The 27,565-nt window shown below is 42.3% G+C and overlaps 1 protein-coding gene across 8 annotated transcripts in view; it reads right to left on the bottom strand.

Annotated features, from left to right (window-relative positions):
* The window catches only part of Antp (homeobox protein H90), a 93,713-nt gene that overhangs the window by 34,951 nt on the left and 31,197 nt on the right, over positions 1-27,565 (bottom strand). For 2 of the 8 annotated variants that reach the window (XR_011545857.1, XM_070657891.1), the window contains exon 1: positions 1,315-2,639. The exons of 4 other annotated variants lie outside the window; for them this stretch is intronic. The gene's annotated coding sequence lies outside the window, so the exon portion shown is untranslated. Of the gene's footprint in view, positions 1-1,314; positions 2,640-14,464; positions 15,207-20,623; positions 21,067-27,565 lie in introns of those variants that run through there. 2 more of the 8 variants (XM_070657897.1, XM_070657898.1) reach the window with 2 other exon arrangements.

Below are 27,565 nucleotides of genomic sequence, written 5' to 3'. Positions count from 1 at the left end.
TAATGCACTATTTATGCAATATTTACGTCATAGATTATGTAATTTTGTTAATTAAAGATTGATTATTTCGTTAAAAAAATAACAGAAGTATATAGAAAAAAGTGTAAAAGTAATAAACTCTAACTTGTCGACACGATATTAAAAAAACTGCGGATATCTTTTTGTTTGGATTAAAAAATAATACAAAAAAAATTCCTTTAGCTTCTTTTTTAAGGAAATTTCTCACGTGCCACGTCTCGAAAGTTTTTGACTGACACGTGGATAAAATTTACTGACGTATTGGAAGAAAAACGGAATTGCGGTGCGTTGTAGAACACCAGAGCTAAGTGACCAAAGGACCACCGACGACCGGGCCGGTTGTAAGAAAGCCGGATAAATTGCACTTAATATTGGAATCCGTGCTTTTTGCATTGACCGCGCGGAGCCGCCTTGAAATTTACTGTATCATCAATTGCAATTAAGAGTGGTTAGCGAATTGCCAAACGTTTCAAGCACGCGCGCGGTACAGATATATTCCACGCTTCACGCGTGGCTTGATAAGAGGCGTTCGCAGAAAACATAATTTCACCTCGTTAATCTCGCTAAAAACCGAATCCTCGGCTAAACTGACCAGTCTCGTCAACAAATTGTCTCGATGCATTGTGCTTGACGTATCGAGTTCAATTGTTAACGCGAGAATAATTTATTTGATATTATTACGGAAATTATATGAAGATATATCGTTAAATTTAATAATACTTAAAATATTTTTTATATAATTTAGATTCTTTTTTTTTCTTTCTTTTTTTTTTTAGACCTTTATAACTTCGAAATATAATTGAAAAAGTTGCGATAACGACATTTGCACATTTGCTTATTCATGTACTTTATTAAGTCGCGTAGATTTTGACGAATAAGCAAAAAGCGAATAACGAATCGCGACAAAATCAATGACTGACCGTTCTGAGTTTTGTAATGTAACGCTCGAGGTATTTTACACAATTCGACGTTAATTGAAATGTCATTATAATTTCTCGTGCGGTTTACGGTTCATTAAAGTCCTAATTAATATTTTTTTAGATGTAATAAATTATATTTCTTACGTCTAAGCGTATCTGAGTCGTTCAAGTTTCACCGAACGGTTGTATACTTTTCAAGAATTAACTCTGCCCGCGTTCTCGAAGAACACGATTACAGATTGCACCCCCTATTTATTAAGTTTAATTTCCAATCTCTGCTTCATTTCGCGCTTCGATCGGAGTCGTTTTCCGCGTTTAGCCGCCGACGTTCAACAACGATTTATAAGGTGTACATAGTTAAAGCCGTTCCGCTCACCTCCGTCGCTTCTTTTTCCGTCGCCTCCGTCGGCGAGGTCGCCTTCTAGTTTCCCCCCTGTTCAAGGGGGTAGTCGTTCTCCCCTGTAGTTTCAGGGCCGTTGCTGCTACGCTAACCTCGATTTCTTCCCCTGCTTGGCTTCTTCCCTGCACCGGGGGCCTTGTCTCCGCCCCGGCGCCGGGCCCCGTCGTGGCTGGTACTTCCCTTCGCGCACCACCGTCTCAGAAGTCTTTGTCCACGAAGAGCGAACGGATTCGCCAACAGTCACCGGGCCAGGTACGATAGGAAACTGCGTGGGATCGAAAAAGCCCAACACCGTCGACGAACCATGTGTCCTGCGAGCGGACTCACTGTCTACCAGGCAGAGTGACCATGTGAGTCCATTCACCATCACCCTTTCCTCACTTTGCCACCGCGATACCGTTGCACACGAACCTACGAGCCGGAGGAATCGCGCGAAGCACCTCGAGACGTTCACTTTACTCGATGCTACCCGGCTTCGATTCGGCCGAAATTGTCTCAGGGTCCTTCGTATTGTCTCGGAAAGATATTGCCAAGGTGCAACGAGTTGTTAGCTGATAAAGCTGCTTGCCGATGAATAATGATAAAAAATAAGCGAGCAATCAACTTAGCGCGACATAAGGCGAGTCAGGTTATTCGAAATTATTCTCTTTCACCTGGACGAAGTTGCCGTCAAAGCTCGAGCTGCCGATAAAATTTCTTCAGACGTAGCGAGGGTGACGCTCGCAAAAGGTCGATGAACAGCGCGCTGTGCTCGAGGAGTAACGATGTAGCATCGACTTGCAAAATCCGCAACGTAAAACGTAGTCCTGGGATGTTTCTTCGTTAGCGCGACAAAATGTAATTTCGCTTTGCAACTGAAATCGATTTCTTGTTTACCGTTTAACAAACAGCGACGAAATGAACGACGAAGCAGTGCAAAGATCTCCTCGCGAGATCACACTTCCCAGTGACTCGAAAATTCCGTTGATATCGCTTCAACCCGTGTAACTATCCCGGAAGCGTTCTCAGGTAGAGTACCAAGAAGACGGGCGTCGATTCTTCAGGATTTGTTAACTGGATCTCGACTCGTGTGTCGACTCGGGGCCGGGCTGCCTCGTCGCCGCGGGTCCGCCGCACTTTGCGCACTTCAAGGCGTACCGCACGTGTGCCGCGTCGCACGATGTGCCGCAACTTCGCAAGGTATCGTTCGTCACCGGGCGTAATCCGCGTGCAGCATCCCGTCCGCGATTGACGGTCCTTGCCGGTGCCTGGTGCGCGTCGGCCAGCGTCGGGACGGCTCTCGGCACGCCGATACCCATGGAAAGCCGCGGACGGTGCCGCGGTGATGTATATCTTAAGCGGGAGATGCGACGACTCTGATCCGCGAATTCCGCCCGCTCGGTTTCGCAGCCTCCGGACCGGCGGGACCGGAGCGCCGCGACGCGAGGCGCCCTGTGCACATGCGTTAAGCTTCACTCCCCTTCTCTCCCCCGGTACACCCGCGGCCCCCGCGGCCTATCCTCTCGCCCTCGCTTCTCTTGACGCCCCCGTGATCCGGCACCGGTGGTGGTTGTACACAGCACCGCGAGAGTTTCGTTTCCCCTTCATTCTTCTCCTCTCCCCCGTGCCCGTCTTCGGGACATCGGGGGATGCCGCGGGGGGGACACTCTCGAGACGTCCACCACATATACCGTTACGTCAACAAGGACAGCGGACTCCGATCAACGCTCTTCGTCGCTTATTAAGTCCCGCAGCTCCGGCTGGATGATTTTAATAGTATCCAGATATGAACTCGAGGGGTCTTGAGTGTCGGTGTATTTTCGCGCTCCGGACGAAATGACGAGTCGCGTTTTAAATTAGACCCGCGACAGCGGGCCCGGGGTGAATTAACGACAGCGACGCTGACAGCTGATGCGCATTAAAATTGGGACGTGATATATCTCGTTCTCCGTCTTCGCGTTACGGGATGATGCACGACGTTTGTTGTTTCATCCAAGTATTGAGTTACGCTTAATCGTGTAATTTATCGCGCGCCGATTCGAGAAAAGGGGGAGGTAAGGAGCGAGAACTATATCTATCGTGAATCTATTTCCTCGTACTAATTTTAATACCCGAGAAACGCCGAAAATAGCGTCGCCGCTAACGAAACCGCGCTCGCGCGCAGCATCCACGTGCCACTCATTCAAGCTTTCATCAACCGCGGGCGTACGCGATTCGAATTGAATGCCGAGCTTTCGAACCTCGGGACGTGCGCGGCCTACGGCGCCGAAGGCCGCGGAGAAAATTGCAGAAAATCCCGGGTCCGTCTACGCCGAGAAAGCCGCTGACGGATTCGGCCGTCAATCTTTCAGCGCCGATCGTAATCTTATCGGACGACTATCGGTACCGAATCGCGTGGCTCAGATAGAAAACGCTCAGACACAGTTTCGAAACGCTCGTCTAGTCTGTTAACTCTTCCGGCGTAGGCACTCGAGGTCTCTTTTCAGGCGATAAAATATTTCGAATCTTTCTTTTGTTCCTCTCGACAACGTTTCTAACGCATTCTTTTCTTTTAATGTCTGCTTAAAAATTTTTTTCTTTTTTGTTACCGATTATGAAAATGCGGGTCATCAATGTGGAACTCGACTAAAATCTGACGCATCTAATTGTTCAATTATGACTTATCGCGGAACGTAATAATTGGTGGTGTTACGCGGCTTGAACAGCTATTGCACGCCACAGCGAGACGGACGCGAAACGCATAAGAGTAGTACGCTAGATTATAAATATTAATTGCATTTTTTTGTCCCGTTGAAACACCGCACGTTATTAACATACGTTATTTACGACGGCTATCGATCACACTTGCATTAATAAGTCTCAAATCTTACATCATCATCGTAATTTGTATAATCGTAGAATTAAATAGACTACCATCGACAGAAAAAATGTTTTATTGATGAATGCGATCCTAAAATTTATCACGTTTTGAGTTAAATAATTATGCGACAAGCTTTTTTCAAAATAGTATTTCTCAGGCAAAAATCGCATAAAAAATATAGAAAACGCAAATCTATGATGTATACATGTATGTATACATATATGATAGATACTTGAATGTATGTGAATGTATACGGAAGCGTATTTTCGAAACGTCAAGACGCAAGGAAGTTTAACTCACCCTGGGAGATTTAAGGGACATCCAAAAGCGCTAAATTTTCGGACAAGTGCGGTAATCGTCTCGAGGATCGCAAGAAATTAACGAGACAGTAAGTCGTAGTAGAGAGTGCCGAGAGCACGGGGAGGTGCGGCATCGAGAAATCAGAAACTGGGCAGCTACCGGGACAACAAAAGTTCGCACGTTGGTAGAAAAGAAAAGGAAAGCGAGGAGGGAAATTTAAAGAACCGGCGGTGGCGGAGTAGATAAAGAGAGGGAAGGCATAAACCAACGGGCACCGGCCGTGAAACAAAGCAGGAGTTGCCGGCCGTGTAATTGGACTTTTTGTTACCTGATATTCTTTTTAAAAGCGGCAAGTATAGGATTTTCTTGGCTATTAATCGAGATTCCGAGCTACTTATTGAGCGTCCATTCACGGTATACATACATAATAAATTTAATTAAAAGAACCCCGACGGGTATTAAAAACTTCATTAAGAAACGGCTTCGAATTAAACTCCTTTCGCGGCGTTTTATCGAATAAAAATAATATGCGACAAAAGTATAGGATTCTAAAAATTCGCGGTAAAGTACGACGCACGTTCCTAACGTTGCGAAGCGTATGATGAAGTCGCCGTCAGTAGCGGCGACGATATCGTTCAGCAGTAAGAAACAGCCGGCCGTTTATTTGTCGAGTTAGCTCTCGATTGCAGACGCATTGGGGCTACCACCGTACCCTCGTCTTGGGCAGCCGCACACGTAGACGCCCATACGCGGACGTTGCTTCTCACACAATCAGCGATCTCTTCCTCCTGCCGCCTCTTTCATAGGCCATACAAGCCGACCGTGCGATCTCACGATCGCAGATATGCCCAGCGTCCGTTTGCGAATCGGGGATAGTCTCGCGGGTGCCCAACGCGACCCAGTTTATTGACACACCGCGTGAGATAACCGGAACTTCGAGTTAATAATTAAAAGGCACGAAGGGTGCTCTTTCTTAGTGAATAATTAATTATCATAGCGGGAAATTTCGATATTTGCAGTAAAATCGGGATTAAAATAAAATACTTTACTACCAGGACGAGACTCAAGAGAAAGCTACATGCAGCTTTCATCGTTTCCAAGTAGTCTTAAATTAAAATTCCATGCAAGTATCTTTTTGGATCTGCAGTCTACGTGCCAGCGCGGCGATATCGCTTTTCCGTTATCCGCGCGGAGTGAAGCTCGTCGACACTCGCTTCTAAAATATTTCATGAGAACTGCGTTTTAAAATTACAAAATTTAAAACCGAGCATATCTAAAGCAATTTAAAAATCAAATAAAAAAAATAAAAAAAAAAGAGAAGAAATATATTAACCCTACAGAAATTCAATAACAAATTTCAAAAGAAAAAAAAAATCTCGGTAAAAAAAAAAAAATTAAATTAAAAAAAATTAGTACAATTATTTCTTATCAAAATGTATTAGTTTTAGAAAAATTGCCTTCGCTGTTATTGCGCGTTCATCGAAAGGAACCAACTGATACGCGCCGAACTCCCGTGAAACGGCAAGGCAACTTAGCAATATACGTTTTTCACGCGTCACCGGCGTTTCGTGAAGCCCTGGGTAGATTATACCGACGCATAAGGGAGAATTCGGCCCTCGGAGGAAACTCTCTGCGGGAGTAGCCCGTGGAAGCGGAGCCAGAGAAGTTTCGCTTCGAGAGCGTGACGGGGGTGGAACGAAGGGTGGCGTGGAACGAACGGAACCGAGAAACGCCGGTGAAGGAGGACGCCGGGAGAGAAGCGGGCTGACGACTCGGGGGAGGCTGGGCTAAGGGGGTGGGCGAGGGGATGAGCCAGAGTTGGAGCGATGGCAGAGTATTGATTTAGTGGGTTTCACCGTCTCCTTCTATTTGTCTCTCTCGTTCTATATCTCCACGTCTCCGCCATCCACCGCCACGGAGAAGCGCATCAGCTCATTGTTTCGGGGCCGCCGTTTCTTAGCCGGCCACTTTATTTCTCGGTGAAACGAATAATCTTCACTTAAAAACAGACACCGCCGGCGATTGTAATTCGCCGCACCGTTTTCTTAATTTCCCCGTGGGCATATCGCCCTCCGCCGCTCACGAAATTATTAATTAGCCGATAGAAAAATTAACATCTTAACGGACGCCGCGGTGCACGGCGAATATGTACTTGTCGCAATGCTCCTGCGGCAATTATGCTAAGTCCATTTTAAAATATTCGGCGGTATTACGTACTTTCGGTATATTAATGTCACTTCTCTCTCGCATTAAGTGTTAATCGATAAATCACGCTCGTAGCGGCCGCTAAAAACTCGGGTGCGTATTCGGGAACAGTTATCGATTGTATAATCCGCATCCGAGCGAGATGGAGCAGGAAACCGGTTTCGAGAGCGACGAGTCAAGTTCAGGACACATAAATCGCGGCGCGTCTTGGTACGCAGCGAAACGTCACATTTTCACCGGCGGACAAGAAGCCGCCATGCCGGCTTGCCGCGAGACAAGGTCATTTAAATGCGAAATTTCTTCGCCGCACGACAAATGTTGATCCAAGCATCGATGAATATGTAAACCGTTTGTTCAGGTGAGCGCCGAACTACGAGCAGGCGGCGGTGCGTATCGATCGGTGTCGTTCTAGCGTTAACAAATACAACGCACGCGGTATGCAAATTAAATAGCGGAAAATCGATCTAGCGACGCCGCCTGCAGTTCGATTTGAAATAATTATTGCGATACGATGGCCGCTTTAATTATGGCATTTCACGCACGATGCTGCTGCAGTCCGCGACCGACGTGTACCGAAAACTAGCGAAAACGTGCAGCGTGTATTTCGAGTGAATTAATAAAAAAAAAATAAAAAAAAAGAAGAAATATCCCCGCCTGTAATGATTCGATGATCTAATTAATGATAGTCGCGACAGCCGCGTAACAGTTTAGAACGCACGGGGAGGGAAACCGAGATACTATCTCCATATAGTTAAGAGGTGTTTACAACTTCAGGCAGTGAATCTGTGGGTAAGTGGTGGAGAAGATGGCAGTAAATATTCCTTGGATGCTGCGCCTCCCTTGCTCCTCGCCGTCGTCCTTTTTCGCCCGTCGGTTTCCTTCCTCGTTCGCGCCCCGGCGTGCTCCCTTTTCGTCCCCGGCCAACCGAGGCGGCATCATCCTTCGCATCGCGGAATTCCAATTTACCCACCCCGTAGCCTTCTTTCATCCTCGATCGTGCAGCACGGTTCAAAACGAAAACACCCAATTGATTGTGTCCCCAGCACCCTCGCATGCCATTTCTCTTTGAACGAATTGCGAAAGATTTACCTACCGAGAATGCCTCCGAACGATTAGAAGTTTACCCTCCCAGCTGTTCACGAGATATCAAACAAACAAAATGTTAGTGCAAATGCAATCAAACGTTGTTTAGCTTTGTCTGAGTTTCTAAATTAAATTAATTAGTTTCATTAATTTAATATTAAGGTAATATTAATATTTTGAAAAACAAAGTGACGATAATTAAAAATTGAGCGCGTAGAATTCTATAACTTTCAAGATTGATATTTCAGAGGTACATTTATATTAATTAAAGCGAGAAGCTATATTTTCAAGCTCGGTGGAGAAATATTTTTCGTAATAGCGTCTTGTTCTGACCTTTTCGGTCAGAAACAAATATCAAGATGAAGATTGCTTTGGCGGATCTGATGAATTTTGCCCTTATCTCGACTATTCTCAAAGGAATTGGAGAATCTCCAGACGAGTTTCAAAGCAGAAAATTGGTTTCCCGTTGCAGATCGGAAAAATAATTAGCTCTCTGCTACTTTATTTTGTAGCATTTTTACGATCACTTTTATTTATTCTAAAATTTTTGCGTGGCACGTTTTTCCAGCGCAAGTAATTAAATTAAAAAAAATAAAAAAAAAAGAAAAGAAAAAACTCAATTTTCCGCGCGTGCAAAAATTTTAAGTGGCGTTATTAATAACGACATCATTAATTATTCTAAAATAAACACAACAAATAATATAGACAGAAATTATTCGAGCATATAAAGGGACGGAGAAATAAAAACGACACGATATATCTCTGATGGAAATTGAAAAAGAAAACGGAGTGAGAGAGAAATGGAGGGAGGTATCGCGGAGGGATGAGAAAAAAGCGTTGCTGTCTGCAGCCTCGGCCGATATGGAGGAGAGAAAAGGACGGGACTACCGCGTAGACTGGAAATGAAAGAGCTCAGCCCCGAACGGGCGATAATTCATTCCTGAACCGAACGAGGCAGCTGAATCCGGCGTTGCACACGTGCACGATTTCGTGGAATGGGCGGGCGCTTTACGTGAAAACTCGCGACTAGTGATATCAATGGCTATGGAATCCACGGCTAGATTCGCAAAATAGAAAAACAATCGCTCTCCTTTTTTTTCCCCCTTTTTTTTCCAGCGAGAAAATCCATATCGCAAATTATATTTGGTGCGCTGTGTATTTTAATTTTTATTTTAATTGATTTAAACATTTAGCTCTAGGTACAATCGACTCTTTGTAATGCAGTATATTATTGCGCAATTAATCTTTTTTTTTTAAAGGATTTTTTTTTTTTTGAAAAATTCAGATTATTAAAGTACTAAGTTTTCACTCATTCTTCCGCGTGTGAAATCAATGCCGCCTGTACGAAACGATCGTGGGACGAAAGTGAAACTCGCCTTTGTGCCAGATACGTTTTTCCGCCTGTCGGAGAAACTTAAGGGAATACCTTCACGGTCTCGACCCTTACACTCAACTTTCACCTCCATAAAAATATAAAAACGTTGTTCCGGTGTGTTACGTAAAACGAAGCCTCTATACATAATATGCTTTACGTCTTTCAAGCGAGATGCTACTTCAATTTGATGCGAAATTTCTAAAAGCTTAACGCAAAATTTTAGTCTGTTTTATTCTAGCAAAATATTTTAAAATATTATTTGCTAAGAAATAATAAATGAGATTAATTTTATATCTATGTATTGAAAGATAACAGAGCGAGCTCGAAAAATAGGCTTAGAAGTCAGTCATAGAAACTAGTTAATTTTTGGTTTCGAGTGTACTCCTGAGGATCCACCCCTACGAAGGTTAAAGGGAGGAAAGGGAGTTTTGGCTCTAAGCATAGCCAGCAAAAGGGCGGGCAGTCAGCGTGAAGCGAAAAGCAAGATTTAGATGTCATTCTCATGATGTTTCTTCTGCTCCTCCCGGTGCCAGTTAAGACCTCCCTGTAAGACAACCAAATGTTTCTCCGACCTTCTAAAATCTCCCATCAAATGACTTATTTAGGAAAGTCCATCTATCACAGACAATAGAAAACGTAGGGCCCTAGAAAATTATTTTCTAAAGAAATTAATCGCACCGGGAATTTGTAAAAATGTGCAAGCAAGGCAAGCTTAATTTAAATATAAAAAAAAATTAATTTAAAAAATTAATTTTTGTTAAAAAGAAAATTGTAAAATATTATCTTTCTATGGGATAAATAAGTTTACGGTTGTACAATTATTACAATTTTTTCACCGACGGAAAAACTTCACTGTCCTCACGCAAGTTTGTCTTTCTGGGAAAGGAAACCCTAAATTTTCTACGAATGGGATTAGCTCATTCCAATCAGACGCAACATTGGAAGGGCGGGTTTAATTAAAATCTTCTTGGAGTCAGGCTATACTAAGTCTACGACCGAGAGATGCTGCAAGATGTAAGAATAGAACATGAGGAGACTTCAGATGACTCGAATGTCTAAGTAATTTGCTAAAAAAAAAAAAAATAAAAATAAAAAAGTATAAAATACGGTGTTATAATAATTAAAAAATTATGTTTACTAGAATTAATATCTATAAATTAATGAATTTAATTAATACTTTGCGATTTCCTTTTTTATCTTCGTTATATCGTTAATGTACACCACAAAAGCTGTGCAAAATTGCTTATTTAAAAATAAAATGATTAATATTTAATTTATAGATTTCTTCTACTTCATAAAAAGTACTTTTCATAGGTCACAGTTAAACCCAACCAGATTTGCATGTCATTTGTTATTTAAATAGTGATTTTATATTTGCGACTCTCATATTTTTGATTCTCAATAAGCGAAACGACATTGGCATATTTAAATGAGCCAGTGACGCATTTAACACATTTAATTTTGTATATTTCCCTATTTTATTAATATATATTATTAATCATAACCTAATACAAACAGAATATTATATAATATAAATGTAAAATTAAAATATAATATAGAATGTCTTTTAATATTTCTAATTCTTTAAAAATAAAATAATTTTAATTAAAATAATGCGCTTTAAAATTCTCCTCTTTATATTTTAGCTTTTCTATATACAAAAAACTTTACGAAATTAAATTTTAATAATCAAACTGGCTAATTGTATATTCATAATTTTGTTTATGTGTCCGTATAAGTCGTTCTCAATCTATTTGAAAAAAATGCAACTCCGGTGAACAAATTTTTTTAAAATCCGTTCGCAAACAGACTTCGATAATATTCATCTTCAAGGCTAAACGCTGCCAGTCAGTTAATACGAAATCTTCATAAGTGGAGCTATAAATTTATCATGGTCTGAGCACCAAGCCTATATTTACTCTATTATACAGGCTCGTTTTTATAAGCCGTTTACGTTTAACGGCAAATAATCGTTTAGATGCCGCGCCATGATACGGGTCATAAATTTGCCGGCACCCATGGCGTTCGAGCTGTGTTATGATGGTGCGGGATATGCGCAGGTCAGTACCACCTTCATTTTGTACGGGGTGTAGAAGGTGGCAGCACGACGAAACAGCTGCCGTGTGCAAGCAACGTCCTTGAGATAGAATTACACTGCCATCTGCTGCATTTTGCCGAAAGGTCGAGTACCTTTAGGTTCCGGCGAAATTTGGTAGAGGGCTTTGCCCTATACGGTGGGAAAAACGATCTCTGACTTTCCGATTAAACGTAGAAGCGAATATTGCAAAGATAAAAAAAAAAAAAGACATTGAACGTATGTTGATTGTTACATATGTTTACGTATATCAGTTTAGTGAATTAATGACAGAGAATTAATAACTCTTGTGTAATCATGCGTATAATGTACAAATAATGATATGATTAATTTTATCTGCACGATATGTTAATAAATTGCATGCAAAAATATAAAATACGGTATACGTTCACTATTTATATCCCATGCTCAAAGACAGAACCAGCACACGACTGCAATCAATATTATAAACTTCAAGAATGTAAATTTTTTTTTTTTTTTTAATATATCAAATTATTAGTGCGAAAAATATCTAATTTCCTTCTTTAAAAAAACCAAATTTAAACTTTTTTTTATTCATTTTAAACCTAACAGATAAAGTTTTTTTTTTTTTTTTAAGTAACTTTAAAAAGCAGGAAGTGTGTGACACAGAAATCCGATGCGGGCACTCCATCGCGATTATACGCGGCGCGTGGCACTGCTTATCAATCATTCAGATCACCTACCGCTACATCTGCTACCATCTGTACGTTCCTGTTTCTGTATTACAAATCAGCCCTACAATACCCCCGTTAACACCGATGCTTTTGCACGATCGTTTGGGTGGTCCCGCGGTCGGAGCCAGCGAGGTGCCAGGATCTATTATTAGCGGAGCCAGGGTAAGGAACACGTAAAAGCACGTTGCCATGAATTCTCACCGAGAAACCTCGGGCCACATGACGATCGGTCAAATATCGATTGGGCCGATCCGCCGAGTAACCTGTTCCGTATAAGGCCAATAAAGCAGGTGTACTTGAACCGTTTTCGTTGCGCGAAATGAGGGCTCATCAATATAATTCTCAACAAATTTGATGATTTTTAAAATATACGACGAAACATATGGTCGAGAGATTATTTAACGTAAGCAAATTAAAATTGTAGTAAAATTGTAAATATAAAATTAAACCTACATTTCACTTTCGTAGATCATAAATATTAATATGATAATTATAGTAAATTATAATGAATAAAAAAAAAAATTAAATAATTGTAGACTCGAAATGTAAGTAAAAAAACAAATGCGTTTCCCATGAACTGTTTACGAGTAAAATATTTTCCAAGAGAGGCAAAAACGGTACGGCTAGCGAAAACGTTTACTGGGCGTTTCAGTGCTCGCGTTCGGTTGACTGTAAAATGAGATGATAAATGGTGGACTAGGCCTGAGCGTGCGAGTTTGGTTGGACAGGTAATAATACTCCTCGTAGAGGCAGTAACTCATACCCCATCGAACCTCGAGGAAATTGTGACACGACGATCAAGAGCAATAATCCGCAGGGTAAAAACCGCCGCGGAAGAATTAAGGTGAAAGGCAGAGATCGACGACGACCAATTAGCCTACATAGCCGTTTCGCGATGTGTACCCCGTCCTAGTCGTGGAAAAGTAAGATTTAATCACGGTCAGTAGAAGGATGTGTGTCCGTTTTCTCACGCATGGCGAACTTCCTCCCGAAACGAGCAGCCGGCCTATTACTCACGTGCGCGATGCCTAGACCCGGCGCAATCGTCTTAATTAGTTCGTTAAAACACGCCGGATCATCCACTCGTGCGAGCTACGCCAATTACGATAATGACAACAACGAAATTGGATTATTTCTCGGTGATGCTATTACTTAAGGACGCGTTACTTCGGCGATTGCACGACGATATTACTCGGACGACGCGGATAAATTGCGGGATTTAAAATTTAAATTCTCAATCTGCATGTTAATTTCAAAACCGTGCCTTTGTACATAATTGAATATCGGCGAGCGAAGAAAATCGCGCGAATTTCGCGGGGAACGGAAAAGAGCGGACCGGTTTCTGGCTCCGGCGCGCAACCGAGAGTTCCTCGTAATATTCGAGCACCACGCAGTAGTTCGCGCAATCACGTTGCGCAGCAGATCGCAGAGCAGATAAACGTGACACCGGTACCGGCGCTCGTGCCGCGGTTTTAACATCCAGCCGCGAAGAAATACAGAAACCACGCACGGACGTCTCGCGCTCCACCGTTTCCTAGATCCACATCGCCCCGGCGAAAGAGAGACGGAGAGAAAGAGAGGATGGCTTATCTCGCGCGATTCATCGAAGCGTTACGTTGCGACAAGAGCCCCACGTCTTGGATGCTCATTCCGTGCCTTGTATAAAGAATCGCGTTAAAATGGAGATTACAACGATATTATCTCGCCATCTGTCTTCGAGCGAGAAAAGATACGCGCAGATATAACCATAAGTGTCATTTTTTTTAATAGCTACAAGTACTTTGCCACGATTTTTTTTAATAAATAAAGTTCTAAATCCCATAATAATGAGAAGAACGAGATTCTAGGAACTAAAGCGCTATTAAATAATTTTTGATCGGGCCACAGGAAGCACGGCGGGATAAGGGATTGGCGGAAAAAAGAGAAATAAACACCCGAAGATATATGAATATGCCTATTTCGGCTAATAATCCCGTTATGCCCGGCTCGACTTTGCTTCGCGGCGAATAATGAATGCGCCAGAAACCGAACCCTGGACTAAATCAGCACGTTGGGGGCGTAAAAGGGGAACGGGAGACGAAAGGGGAACTGAAAGGCCGCCTCATCATCCGTCAACTGTCAAACGTCCAACCAATCCTGCAGAACCGAGAACCAAGCAACCACCCACGGGGCCTCAAGGGTAAATTACACCTAGCTTTCTATCCAATCTCGCCTCTTTCTTTTTTTTCTTTTTCTCATCTTTCTTTTTGCCTTACCTATCGAGAAATATCTATAAATATTTTCGTACTATTTAATTTTTTTTATTTTTAATTAATTAATACTTGCGACAAATTTGGGAAAATACAAAAATGTTTTTTTTTTTTAATTTTACAACTATTACAACTCCGCTGGCTTAATGCGATTAATTTGTTAATTATGAATAAATGAGCGTTTGGAGCAAATATTTTTTAAATAAATAATTATTATAAACGAGGTAAAAAACGAGGTACCTACACAATGTACAAAAATACGTAATAAAATTTATGTCGACTTACCAATTGCCCGAATCTTCCTTTTTAAAACAGCAGTTGTTATTTTAAAGCATTCGACTCACATTCAGACTCGAAAGAGGTTTTCACGGTAATTAACATCTTGACGTGTTTAAGTTTGTATTGTAATGGAGTGATAAGATAATTATTTAGTCATATCGCGCCGATGTGCGTGCACGTGTGTGTGAGAAAATGCTAATGGACGAAACAAGGAGGAAGTAGATAAGTAAAACGTGACAGTCGGAAAAGAAACTCATACTGCGCTTCGCACGATTGCAAATAACGCATTGCCATTAATTATATTTATATGCCAGGCGATAACTTATTCGACGCGATATAAGAAACCAGTTTAAGTCGCGGAGGCTAGCGATCGCAAGTATCTTTCGCACGTGTCGATTTCCGCGGCGGAATACATTGGCAAAACGGACGCGAGGAACTGCCGGCAGGATTTGTTGCAAAATATCCTGCGTGGAACACTGAGCGTCATCAATACCGTTTGAACTCGGTCGCGGAAATTGTGCAGTACGGTAAACTGTTTTGTGAAAAAAATTTATCGCGACTTGGAGGTGAATTCAACAGCCGCGGGAAGCAGATAACATCGCGAACCAGATTTATATTAATTTTTCACAATAGTCGGACGGAAACGCGAGGCCCACAATTGTCCGAAATCACCGTTGAACTGAGGTTACACGCGCCAGAGTGATGACATCCGGCGCACGTTTGTAAGCCCGAGTTTGAAAGGGTTATCCCGTCAGCAAAAAGGAACGGACCGATCGAGTAACGTTAACGGATCGAGACGCGCAGAAACACTGCCAGGATTATGAAGTGCGATGTTGATGGCGAGCAGCGCCGCTAAAGAAGGAAGGAGCGGGAAACACACCGCGCGCACCTATACGGCCTGCCGGATGCCACGGGACACACAAGCATTCGCGTCTACTTATCGCCACACATCGCCGAGCATCTAAGCTAGGACACGACTTATTTCCCAACGATAGAAATTGCTGATTATTAATTCAATAGTTACCGCACGAAATTAAATAATTCATCATTCCAGAGACAACGTTCATTATTATTATTATTTTTTTTTCATAAAAATTCTGATGCACATTTTTAAGCTCTGTGATATTTTTTATTTTACTTAGAAAGTTTCTGTTTGATTTCTGCATTAAAAATTAAATTTTGTACTAAAACGGACGTAACGCGATACAAACATGTGACCAGTCCACAACGTTGTTTTCTTTTTTCTTTTCTTTCTAATATTTGAGCAAAAGTAACTTTCCCGGCAGTTACAATAGGTTGCTGCCAAATTGCGGCGCGTTTTTAGCCGTTCCGCGAATTTCATCGTCGACTATATATCCGCAATTACTTTGATGGCGAGGAAAGCTTTTAACGTAGCCCACCGTGACCGCCGACGAACGGATCAAACATAGCTCGCTAACACGTACGAAGTTACTAGCCGCGTTGAGGAGGGAAGCCGAAGTAATACCCAGGACGTGGACGTAACGTAATGTATCGCCGCAGGAACAAGCGTGTTACAATGGTAACGCGTTCTGTCACGGTACGTGATATACTACACGCTGATGTAGACTAGTAACGCCCATGCGTATAGTTGTAAGGTCCGAAAATACTTAATCAGCGATTTCTTTTTCCCCGCTTTTGTGATAAAGAAAAGAAAAAAAAAAAAAAAAAAATTTAATTTTGTTTTTTACGTTTTACGAAATTTATTACTTAAGCGAATAAATGTAAAAATGCTATTTTATTAAAAAATTTAGAAATCTACAGTGCAAAAATTATTTTAATATAGAATTTTAATATAGAATATTTAATTTTGCAATATAAAAGAATAAAATAATAGCCGTTACGCACGTGTAAAGATTCAGATACAGAAGTAATCTAAATAGAGCAAAATGGATATATTAAATTAGAATGTTATTCAAATTGTGCTCATGTTAATATAATTTGATTCCGTAAATCGTACTTCATTTTACTTTCTAATCGCAGCGTGTTTTTCTATTAAGAATCGAAATTCTTTAACTCTGCCGGTCTAAAGTTTCAGATGGAATCGATTCTATTATTATATACCGACGAATGAGTTTCGATTATGGTTCCGAGATTTCAAAAGGCGCCCGGAAATTCATAGAAACAAATTACATTTCTCATCAACGTTTTCGACGTCGAGTTTCACGAAGCCAGGGCAGAATCGACGTTTATGGATTTCCATCCACATGTGCGGGTAGAAATCGCCACGTGAAATCGTGTAGTTGATAGTAGCAATTACAAATCGCGTGATTTGTGGCCGTAACTCGTCGCGACGGCGGCGTCGTGACGCTCCCAGGTTACCTGCAGGTGGCCGGCACGAAGTTAGCTTCGCCTTCGGCACGGCATTGCTTTTTGAATGACGGAATATTACGTCGGGTTTTACATCCCCTCGCGAAATTAGCGATGTGTTCGTTCATACGGCAAACTCCATTATACATCAGGAACTAGCAATTTGAAATACAGTTTCTAAATTGGATGCGAAAAGTATTATGCTCGAACTCTCGGTTTTAGGTTCGTCCTCTGACAACATTCTATGCCTATCGACAAAATTTCTTTTTAATCGTGGAACATTATTTTCGAGTAATTTTTAAATAGCCGAACTTTTGCATTTCACCCTCCCCCTTCGAAAGAAAAGAAAAATTAAGTAATTAATTAAAATTTCGTTTTATCGGTAATTTAAAACAGGACCAACGTCGACAATTCACCCGGCCAGAAGTCGATACACGTGGCGGATTTAGAAAGTCACGAACAAACTGCGATCGTCGCCGACGTTCGATTTATTCGCCGCGACCAAACTCGTTCGGCCACTAATTGAAAAGCGGACAAATTAACACGGTGAACGGATCGTTGCAATTTATAATACCACGTCTGCAACAATAGCTAAATGAATACAGTACGAGCGCCGAGATAAATTCCGATTGTTAACGATGACGAATGAAGAAGATTTACTAAACGAAATTTGCGATCAGTTTGCATCCCTACGAATTACACGCTTCCGAAGTGCGAAAAAATTATAGTGGAATTAAAATTTTTTTCTTTTAAATTTTGTTATCTTTGAAATTAGATCAGATATTTATAGAACTTAAATCATTCATTAAAAATGCGCTACCGTCATAAGTAAATTAATTACATTCCGCGGATATTTTTTAACGTAGAAAATTCAGTAACTTCAAAACTGTCGACGTGGAATATAAGAAAAGTGACTCGACGGTGTTCGAGGAAATCATCCTCGAGTTCTGCGAATGCGGTAGAGCCAATGCGAGCCGTAACAAATACAAACGATTATTATCGAGCCCCATTTTGAAGGGGAGACAGTAATTATAATGATTATATTGGAGTTGGGTGGTGCGCGGCCGCGTCGAGGAATAAATTACAGGTTTGCTTGCTGCGTGCGGTCGACATAGCACCATAGGTTCGTTCGATAGATGCGTATCGCGGTGTTCCCGCGCGACAGAGAGCGCTACTACGACTGCCGGTTTCCGCAATTTCTTATCGCCGTTAATATGGCCGTTAAAAATCGCGAAACTTGCGACCTAATCCTTAAAAAATAAAAAAATAAAAGAAATATTAAAATTAAAAAACCAAGAAGAAAAAAATCGCACGTTTGCCTCGCGGTGAAAGGCGGTGCTGCAAATTGCGGTGTCAAGGTCTTATTACAATCATAAAAGAAATTAGACGCTATCGCACCCGGATCATGAAATGATTCATTGAAAGGTAATGGCTAACACTTAATAATTTCAGCGAAGCCGTAATTTCGTATGCGCGAATCAATTATTATTCAATTTAAACCTGCGAGTTACGAACGTTATAAAATACGAATTAATGGTTAATAGGCGAGAACGGCGTTTCTCAAAATTATCGCAACCGCTCACGAAAAATAGGGGCACGTTTTACGAAGTTTTTTTTTACGTAATTCGTCACAATTGTTCCGCGACGATTTTATTTTATATTTCTTAAAAATCCTACTATTTTCTATTTCCCCATCGTCTCTATTTATTCAATTCTCCTCTTTCCCTTTCGCGAAGCGCCACGCAATCCACTTCTTTCAATTTCAATTTTTTTTTTATTTTTCGCTCTTTATCTCCCCTCGTTCGTATCGTTCTTCGCACTTTACTCGTTCGCGACACCGGTCTTCCTCCTTCACGCCATTCTTCCTTCGCTGGACGCAGCGGATACGTGCGACTTTCTTCTCCTTGTCCTCTTTCTCGCCCCTTCCCTTCTTACCGCGGCAAAGATTGTCACGCGATTAGCGCAGCCTCTGATGTCACGCGGAAGATGCATCGCCCTCGTGCCGTGGACCACGTTATACGCATTCGCGGTGTGTGCATATCCACCGCGGTCTATACGGGCGCCATTCGTACACGGTTAAACGCCGTAAGTGTGTAATCGCCGATCGTCCTCGCCCGCAACTTTACGTCGCGCTACGACACCTTGCATGTCACCGAACATCAACAGTGTAATGCGTCCCACGTAAACGAAGTGATACGCCGCGGAGACACGTGACACGTGAACGATAAACGCGATCGTTACTACAGTTGTTCATACCGTGTAATACATCCGACCTGTCGCCTGAAATAATTCTTTTCGCAGTACTTCTAAGTCGCGAAACTTCCGGCAGAAAATCGTGACTTTTTGTAATATTTTTAAAAGCAAAGCATGTCCGTTGCAATTACTGTTCTTAACATGTAACTAATCCTCACGTTAATTATTAAGAAAAAAAATAAATAGATAAATAAGAAATACGGTACATATTTCAGATATTTTTTTTTTTTAATTTCTTTCATTATTGTAGAATGTAATTTTAAATAAAATACGAAAGTATCAACTAGAGTTGCCGAGCTGCACCGTGGACCCGGCTATCCGATGATTCACTGTTGCTCGTTACTCAAGCAGCTTTTTACTTTAATCATATTAATGAAGCATTTAATCTCGCCGCATGTTTTACAAGCCGCCGGGTGTGTGGGCCCATCCCGATTCCGTCGTTGACGGGGATCCCTCAGCACTGCTTTAGTGGCCATCTTTTTTAGCCTTCAATCATATTAACCGCGTGTCGCATTCTTAATCTTTTGTTTCTTCTTTTCATTTCTTTTTGCCCGTGTTCGTAAAAAAGATCTAATTAAACGCGCGAAGTAAATTCGTTAATATGCGAAAAACGGCGATTAAATAAAGACTGCACATAATATTTCAAAATACCGGAAGTGACTCAACGTCCTTTATCATTCATCTAAAATCGTGCATCCTGTCATCCGAACATGTGAAAACAATAAAATTAAAAACCAAAGTCTGCGTTAATATAAAAATTAAAACAAAATCGCTTCTAGACAAAATAACAGATTATAAATTATGTGTACTAGAAAAGAAAAAAAAATAGATACGCACGAAGCTAAGAAAATTGCAAAATTAAACATCAAATATTAACGAAACGCTCATATGTACATGCATATGTATGCACATGTGTACAATCCATATCTAACGGCGTGTAATTTATTGTTTCAGGTAAGTGACGTTGCAACGCCTCGAGCTTTGTGGAGCATGCCCGTACAGCATGCTTGGTATAATGTAAGCAACATATTTATCACAATCATATCGAATTTTAATGATATGCGCGCGCAAAACAACGAGAATAGAGCCGCTGCAACTCCACGTTACATTACGTCAGTTTTTGCTTCTTAAAAATAACGAATTCACGTTACTTATATCACGGTAAAAAAAAATTTGTCTCTCCGTGTCCCATCCCCGCTGACATTCCCAATATGTCATAGCTCGGTCGATACGAGGTTAAAACGAGAGAAAGAGCATTTTCAAATTTGCGCGGGCGTCTGATTTTTCAACGTGCCGTGAACGACTTTTTACACTCGTTAATTTCACGCACGTGACCTGTGCATATGTATAATGAACTTAAGTACACGCAATACGTTGTATTACGCTGTGTTGTGATATCTGAGCGATTAATAGCCTATGCATGCTAACGTCACGGTAAAAAACGTAAATGGAGGTCTAAAATGAGAGTTATCAGCCTAGCGTTTGCAGGAAGATAAAAAAAAAGAATTAAACAGTCGGGCTGTTCGTAAAAAAGATGCGATTAAACGCGCGAAGTAAGTTCGTTAATAGGCGAAATAATATTACCTGAGACACGATCGAACATCTCTTTACATTCTTATTGGCTGAATGCTCAGCATCCGCGCGTACGTTTATTGGTCTCCGCACGTGGTGTCGTCCACTGTACACTTGGCTATTTCCAGCGTGCCAGCGGGATAACGCGCACAGTCGTACACCATTGAGATCCGAACAACATTCATCAAATCCTAATCACGTTCACTGATTTCGAATTTGCGTCGCGCGGTTTCTTTTTGATCGGCAACCGTGAGTAATGAATTCATGACGCAAGTTCAGGCGGAAGGTGTATATGAAAAACGGCGGGAGTGAGAAAGAAAAAGAAGGGGAGCGGCACGAGACTGAGTGGAGACACCACATAAACCTTTCAGGCCACAAGCCACCACATAAATATAATAGAGAAGGTAAGGCCTCGTGATGGTCGGCCGGCATTGCCCGCCGAGCCGTCACGGACTCGGCACGTCGCGCAGGAAGGGGGAGATTCGTGCGAGGTGGGGTTGAGATGGGTGGACGTGTCAGAGACAAAGTGGAGGCCGCGCGGGGGTCGAAGGGGGGCATCGGTGGCCGACTCCTCTCTCTACGCCGCGCGATACACGGCCGCGTGAAACACGGGGAAACGGCACGAATGATCGATGGGATTCTGCGCCGTGGCGGGCATCGCGTAGGGTACGTACCCCCGCCATTCTCACCGCTCACATACGGGAAGAGCGGAGGGAAACCGCCTCTCGGAACATTGACAAGCGTACCACGCCGCCTAGTGAGTGCAACGCACGTGGTTCTCGGAGAAGAGTTTTAAGCTCGACCTCATAGATGGTGCCCTGCAAGCTCGGCGCTGAACACGCCATCCTACAGTGGACCGATGAACACCGTAGAGATAAAAAAAAAAAAATAAAACTGGAAAGCCGATAAAGCCGGTAAAAAAGAGAGGTATCTTATACTTTCATTATAAATCAATAATAGCAATTTCATAAAATGATGATTCGTTAGACTATAAATATATTAATCAAATATTTAAAACAAACTTGATATAATTAATTTGCTCATTAGTAACAAGGATATCTGCACAGAAATTATCTTCTATCAAACAATAAATGAAGAAAATGTATACGTCTATATCGTGCTGTACTTGCTGATATTTATGATAACAAGACAATTAAAAGTATTAAAATATATTTCGTTGTAGAAAAAAAAAAAAAAACTTGAACATTTTAAAAGGAGTAAAAAATTAAAGCGAACGACATTACTGATCCATGAAAAGCGGCGACGTTATACATTTTATAAATTTTGTAGAACTCGTCCTGGCTTATCAATATTAATATGTTTGCGCGATGCATTTGTTATTTGTCGATGCATATCACAGCGTGCAAACTTAATTATCGCATTGTCAAATCGGGCACGATCGGCTGCCATGCACGCGTGAAGTAATGCAGCTACCTACCCGGGTTAGAACTCGATCGGCTTAGGCGATTTGTTGAAACCTCAAGGTGAAACTTAGTTACGCGACACCTCTCGCGCGCACGTGCCCATAAACTGAGAACGCGTGAAGCATTCATGAAATGCAGCCATCAGACCACCCATATCTCGAGGCCCCTTCCGCCCCGCCCGTTAACGTGAGGCATTGTTTCCACGATCGCGCGGGTAGATAAAAATTATTGAATGAAAAGGAGCGCGATTCATTCAAACGGGGGAAAAGCACACGATGGTATCAATAGAATGAATAATTAAATAATTTCATTCGCGTGCTTAAAACTCAGCGATGTGACGTGACGGAAGAGAAATAGCTCCGCAGAAATTGCGACGCTCGAAGCGGCCCGTACGCTTTAAAATCTCGTAAAGTACATCGATCATACTGAAAACGAGATAATCAACGCGGTTATTTATGAGCGCGCGGCGATGATACTCTTCGGCGATAAAAAATAAGGAATCAGACGTGGCGATGTTTTAAAGAGCGCGGGTGCGGTATAATTAGTTGCACTCGGTTTCGCAGCGGGTATCACGCCTCCGAGGGTATTGTACTTTATATCGCGAAAGTAGCGTGAAGCACGGTAAAGCAATTGATCAATATAGCGCCAACAATCCCTTGTAGCCACCCCGCCGCAGCTTCCATCCTCCGTCTACCCCTACCTCTACCTTCTTTCGTCCAAGTCCCAACGGCGCGGAGAGAACGCACCCCCATAACAAGTTTCTTACTCATCTTTTTCGTTCAATAACTCTCCATCCAAGATGGCCACCGCGGTCGTCCCTCATTGGCTGGGGGAAGGGTCGCAGGGGTCTGTACGGGGTTTGGGTGGTTGACCCGTAGCGGTGCGGTGCGGGACGCAAGAGGGGGTTGGAAGCAGTGACGCTATCTATCTTCCGTTGCCTTGGCTCGGCGTAACATAAGGCAAGATAAATTGCGGGATCTCCCGGGTTCTTGAACCTTTCTGGCAAATTGCATAAGAATATCCACCCTCCACCCCACAGGCTGCCTCTTCTCTGCTCCTCCCGCCTTCCCTCCCGCCCTCCCCGCCCCTGACTGCCCCCGCGGCTCCAATGGAATTGGAATTAACTCGAATAAATCACCTCCGCGCGGCTCTGTACGGATACGCAAGAGCTTCGGCCGTGTTTCCGCTCCGTGAAGTTAAAATTTCTTCTAGTACAATACAATGTTGTAGTATTATAAACATTCATATCTTTTAGACTTTTCGCAATAAAAATAAAATAAAATTTTCTCGAGTAGAAATGACAAATATTATTTAAATATTGCAGCACCTCTTCATTTTGTTTTAATGAATATTTCACAAAAATTATGCAATAGAAGCAAAAAAAAAAGAATCAAGAGTTAATATTTAAAAAAAGGAAGACCTCTCTAATTTATACGACATTATACACGGAGATAATTTAATTTATACAGCATCGTGCTTATTCTTCAAATTTAATACTCAAGTATCCAACCAAGATCCTGTCTCATTAGGAAATAACGTGTATCGGATAAAAGACGGTGTACAACGTTGATTGTGAATCGCCCGACGTGCAAAATCACTCAAAGATCATTAAAAAAAAAATTAAATTAAATTAAAAAAAAGCACACAGACGTCTCGACGCATAAACCGAATCTTTTCCATCGATACCCTAATGCGGTTTATCTCGCGCTATTATCTGCTTCATTTGTCACAATTACGGGGCTCGTAACCCTTTTGCGCGCATGCTTGTTGCGATATCTCGATCGCATGCCGTCAGCATGACAGTTCCCCTCTTACTCAGCCGGCGAGTCGAAGGGGGCGGAGGGAGTCGGTTATCATTGCCTGCCGGCCGGCTGGCCGACTCTCCGTATCGCTTTCCGTGTATTACGGCAGGTCAGTAAATCCGAAAACGAGCTTTACGATTTGTTTACTCCACGCCGGGGTTATGGGACTCGGTTATATAGCCGTAGGTATGCGCGGGCTATGCGATCGCGGCCATAAACGCGCCTGTTATGCGCTCGTAAACCGTGAGAGTGAGAGAGCCCCCGGACTCGACGAGCGGCGGCGGCGTTTTTCCCCCCTTCTGCGGACCGTACCTCGTAAAACACTTGTTTTACGATTGCTGCCTATCGTTGACGACGAAGCCGCCGTTCGCGCGGTGAAAGTATTCAATGCGTTATCTGGATCGTCATTCCATCCCGTTTCCCGATCCTTTCCCTTTCCGTTCTCAGCAGGAACGCTGACACACATACGCACGACCTTGATGGACGGGACGATATTGGACCGAGATTTAATATGTTTATAATTTTGGGTGGCTTACTTCCATAAAAAAATTTAATTTTTATCTAAAAAAAGGCAAATTTGTGCTATCTATCGATATTTCAGTAATTCCGAATAAAATAACGACGAATCACAACTTCAATTAATTAATTTTCTCACGTCAATTAGGAACACATTATTAGAAGAATAAATTGAGTTAGATTTCGTTCGCGTACGTATGTGCCGCACGTGCCGGCGATTTCATCTCGCGGATACAGTTGCGCGCTTCACCGGGAATTATATCGTCTTCTCGTTTATTTCAGCCACCGTCTGGCGCGGACTTCTCATTGATACATCAAGCCCACTAATTCATCTCGTATGTTCCGTACGAACATGCAAATCTCGCGGTGGAGTAATGGTTTCGTGTCACGATCGGCGCGCCTCTAGCGGTTCGCGTACCATCGACGACCGCTCTATCGACGATGACGCCGCGGTTTCTACGTCACGGGATTGACGTCACCGGACCAACGTAGAGAAGGAGCGACGGCGGAGCGGGTGTGACGTAACCGGATCCAGAGGGCAAGAAAGAGACGGGTTGCGCCAGCCATGCTGCTGCGGGTAGGGGAAGGAAGAAAAGGGAGCCATTATAGAAGGGGCGCGACTAGGCTGAATCCTCCCCACCGGCCCGGTCGGCCCACCGAGGAAACAGCTGTCAGCTGCGTGGAGTTGCGGACCCGCGCGCTCTCTCACCCGCCAACCCTCCTACGTTCTATTCCGCGTGTGCGTGTATGTGTGCGCGCACGGTACATGTGTCCCGCGTCCCAACCTAAACTCGTCCCAGGCACAGAATCAGCCGGGCCTGCCACCCACCCCTGATGTTAAAATATTCCGGTGGGCGAGCGAGCGGGCGCGCACGGGACGGGAATAGCCCGGGAGAATTATGGCCGCCTCCGAGAATCAAATAACTCTTTAATCCGCGGGCGCGTGTACGTTGCTCGGGCTGCTCCTTTCCGCCGCGTCTCGCTTCCGCCCGCGCGGGCACGCTGTAATTTTCTCGTCGCCGTCATTAGACCGATCATTCGCGATCGACGACACGTTAACGCACTTATTGATCCGAAAGAGTTAATATGAGCAGCGGAAAGAAGCTTTTATTTCGGTTTCTTCGGCCAGAAACGAATATTTTTGTGTCTGAATTCTGAATTAAAAAAAAAAAAAAAAAAGAAACTTGATAAAAAAATTCTATTTAAAATATTGTGACGATTTAATCGATGTTGAAAGTTAATTTTAATATAAATATATAATTTAAATAAAGAGAGAAAATTGTAATTTAATGCAAAAATCTGCAAGATTAATGTATCATCCCATTTATTAAGATAAGAATTTCGTTGAATGCGCGTAATGACGATCCCGCGTGTAATTAAAACGCCCGATGGTTTCTTTTTCCTCTCTCTCGCTTACGCGAAAATCACAAGCAAGTGCATCTCTCATAGCGTGTATGCACGCAAATTAAATATCGGGCAATCGTTTACGTGTAAGAACACACGCGTTTGCAAGGGGCCAGGAAGATATATCGTTCCGCTAATTTGTTCTTCGTGAGCAAATCCATTATTAGGCGGATCACGAACTTTTGCGACTAATTGTAAGTAACGTATGCATGCCCGAGCGACTGTTACAGAAACTTGCATCGAAACGTGCCTTCGCACGCGTGAGAAAACTAAACTGTCGTGTTGTGCAATTTAATTTGGCATACGGAAAAAGAAGTCGTTTCATAATTTTCGGGAAGACTAAGTTCTAAGTTGCACGTTTGTCGCAGAAAATATCTGGAAGTATTTAAATTCTTTTATTCATTTCTTTTTTCTTTTTTCTTTTAATGATAATTTTAACGAAAATATTTTAACCCAATTTTAAGCACGACAAAGTAAACGTTTCAAAACTGATTTCAAAACCACGCTGAGCTAAAAAAAAAAAAAAGAACGGCGATTTTATATTTATTACGTGGGTGTAAAATATACGTAGGTTTGCGTGACACAAAAAAAAAAAAAACATTCTTTTTTTTGCCGTTATTGAAAGGTCTAGGACAAAGTGTCTTAGAATTGGAGGACGAACAAAAAATTCCAAAAAGGATGTCCTTCGGTTAGTGGTCTTTCTCTCAATGCCAGATTTGAAACGGAAGCAGACCGCAGTTTAAACCGTAAAACCAATTTACTTTTGATTTTCTTTTCGCGTTCACAGACACGTGTAAAACTTAAAAAAATAATTAAAAAAAAATTTTATTTTTGAAAACACGCAATGTCCAAATATGTAATGTTTTCTTGGCCGAATTATTTAATCGTTAATTATATTATTGATTGCCGCACGCAGCTTCGGAATTTCGTGAACAAAATTAATAAAATTACACGAACGCGGTACGAATCAGAATTTCGAGAGGCAAGAATTTCGTTGCGCGGCCAATGGTCCCACCAAGGCCGGGCAAGTACGTAGTCATAAGTGGACGTGGACAACAGTCGGTCATCGGTGGGGCTATAAATCGGCGGGTGACGCTTTTTGTCTGTACCAGAGGTACCGGACACAAAAAGGCGAAGAAGAAAAAAAGGAGGCGTCGTGGCAAAAAGCGCCAACGTTCCAGCTTGTTATAAGCGGTCGCCGGTTAGGTGGACGCACAAGTCCGCCCGAGCAATAGGATGACGTGGGGCTCGAAGGGGAACCGAGGTAGAACGAGAGGGACTAGAGGGAGATCCAGAAGGAACAATGCCTGAAGTCACCAGGAAGAATGTGGTTCGTCGGGCTACGAAAAGGAACAGACTCACTCCGTCCGGTAAAAGACTATCGATGCTCCGCGCGGGTCTTTTTTACTGGCAATAAAGGGAATTTGATATGTCGCTTAAAGTTGCGTCACTTGGCCGATTTGTTGCTTAAAAATGCGATGTTATTTAAGAATGGAAAAAAAAATTATTGTCTTAAAAAAATTAGTTTTAAAAAAATTACCCGGACAGCTGGTTGAACTTTTAGAAAGCAATCAGAGAATATTTTCCGATTTACGATCAATTTCTTGCCATCGACGGTGAACGAGAAATGAATCTAGAAGGAAAAACCGAAATCTATGGGCGACGCTGCTGAATGCTTTCATTATCGATGTGTATAATCGCATATACGTAATCTGACGATTTATTGTTCAAATGCATTTGTGCCGAACATTTTATACGCACAAGCGGATTGCAAAAATTAATTGTAAATAAATATACGCGGCCGTTGA

The sequence above is a fragment of the Cardiocondyla obscurior genome, linkage group LG06 (assembly GCF_019399895.1).
Source record: "Cardiocondyla obscurior isolate alpha-2009 linkage group LG06, Cobs3.1, whole genome shotgun sequence".
In the NCBI taxonomy this organism is placed as follows: domain Eukaryota; kingdom Metazoa; phylum Arthropoda; class Insecta; order Hymenoptera; family Formicidae; genus Cardiocondyla; species Cardiocondyla obscurior.
This window is presented reverse-complemented; position numbering and strand designations above follow the sequence as displayed.